Genomic DNA, 2,145 nt, shown 5'->3' on the forward strand with positions numbered 1-2,145 from the left:
GATGCCCTTTGGGTGTTTATTGAACGGGTAGATTTTGAACTTTTCCCCATAGTTACTGAATTGGAATTTCTAATTATGTTGCTTGGGACTTTGCATTTTTTTATCATTCCACAAGTGGTTTGTGAAGTCTGGAACTGCTGACCTAAGAATAGCTTTCTGCTTCAGCTTTTTTTTTTTTTTTTTTAAATCTACCTGCCATGAAGTGTAACTGACTGATGTGAATATAAGGTATAATAGCCAACTGAATAAAGTTTAAAAATCGTCAACTGAGGTTAGAAAAGGATTTGGTGTAGGTATACTGTAAGTCCTAGAGAAAAACTTTAAGGACAGAGTTGGGATTTAAAGACAGAGTTGGGATTCCTCAAGACACTCCCAACCAATTATATGCTGAGTTTAAAAACCAGTGTAGAATTCACTTTCAGTACATATAAAGTTCAATATTTCTGTCTAACGAGATTGGAAGCAACCACTATTAACTCGTTCAGTGTGCTACAGATTATTTTAAATGTTGCAAGTTATTATCCCACTTGGGAACAAATATAGTGGATAACCACCTCAAATTCTTAATCTCCAAAATTGGAAATCCCTATCACCAATGCATTGGGGTTATAATCCAACAGCCTTTATGTTGATGTCATAGATTGAAAGTAAAGATACACAGCAAACATCACTGCTGAGTATTTAGGTGAAATTTAAGAAAATTTCTGTTAATTTTAAAGTGACATGTTCCGTGTTTGAGATTCATTTAAGAATTACAACTTGATTGTCATTATTTAAACCATTGCATGTGTGTGTTTTAAGGCCCTGCCAAGGTTCTGCCATGTTGGAGCGTGCTCTGGGGTCTGCAAGAAGAAAGCTGGATCCCACAGAAGTGATCTCACCCAAGCTTTTGTGTAACTTTCTGTAGTTTTCCTGCATCTCAGAGGCCACCCGACTGGGTTATCTGAATTCACTGATGAGAGATGAGTGAATCTTGGTCCGAGGTCCCATGAGAAGCACTCTGAGTTTAATCAGCTTTGGAGCGCATAGGTCAGAATTTTCAAAAGTTGAATCCTTTGGAGTTTTGCTTGCACTTGCATGCGTGATTGGCCATTTGCTTTCTCCCAGATGTAGGATCAAAATTCTTAACTTCGACAACTGAACTCAATCAGAAGCTAGTTTGTTGTGTGAATGACAGCTTACCCTATTTTAGTATAAAGAAAAGTTTTTGATAGTTATGTCAATAATATATCTGTATTACTCGTTTGCAGCTAAGGCAAAAGCTATGGTAATTTCAGCTTTAGTTTGGACCAACACCTTTTCTGTGATTGACTGAGTGCTTCCCCAGTGAGAGCAGAACCGTAAAAGCCCTATCTGATTGTTTTTTTTTTTTAATCTCTCATTTATTTATGTATTTGGTATATGGTCTAACCACACAGTTCAGACTCATAGTGTGATCTTCCTGTCTCACCCTCCCCAGGGCTGGGATTACAGACATGCACCACCACACTGGGTTTCGGTGGCCAGTACAGCTCTCCCAGCGTTCTGGGGACAGCGCAACATGCGGTACCAGGGATCAAACCCGGGTCCTTGCACTTGCCAGGCAGAATCTTAGGCCACCAAGCTGTTTTTTCCCCAGCCCAAGGTCTATCTAATGTGACTGAAAACATCAGAGTGAAGCTGCACATTTGCAATATTTCATCCCTGGCTTAACCATTGATAGGAGGATAAAGCGCATTGTATATATCCTATACTGCAAATTTTCTTTGTATGTTACACTGCAGTGTTTTATCATGAAAGACAAACCTGTGAGTGAGAAAATGTGAATTCCACTTACAGCACTGCACTTCTCATCAAAATGTTCATTTTTCTCAAAAGACAAAGTATAGAAAAGCAAATTGAAAAAAAGTTAAATTTTTATGCCTAGTAACTGCTTTACTTTTTTATTGAATATTGTGTTAGTTTATTTTATTTATTTATTTTTTTATTTATTGTTTTTGTTTTTGTAGTACCGGGCCCCTGCACTTGCCAGGCAAGCACTTATTCTACTGAGCTATCTTCCCAGCCCCTAATACTGTATTTTTTTAACTTCATGTGTTTTGTTTTGTTTTGTTTTGTTGGCAGAACTGAGCATTAAACTCAGGCCCTTGCACTTGCCAAGGAAGT

This window comes from Octodon degus, unplaced genomic scaffold (assembly GCF_000260255.1).
Source record: "Octodon degus isolate 3935 unplaced genomic scaffold, OctDeg1.0 scaffold00013, whole genome shotgun sequence".
Lineage (NCBI taxonomy): Eukaryota > Metazoa > Chordata > Mammalia > Rodentia > Octodontidae > Octodon > Octodon degus.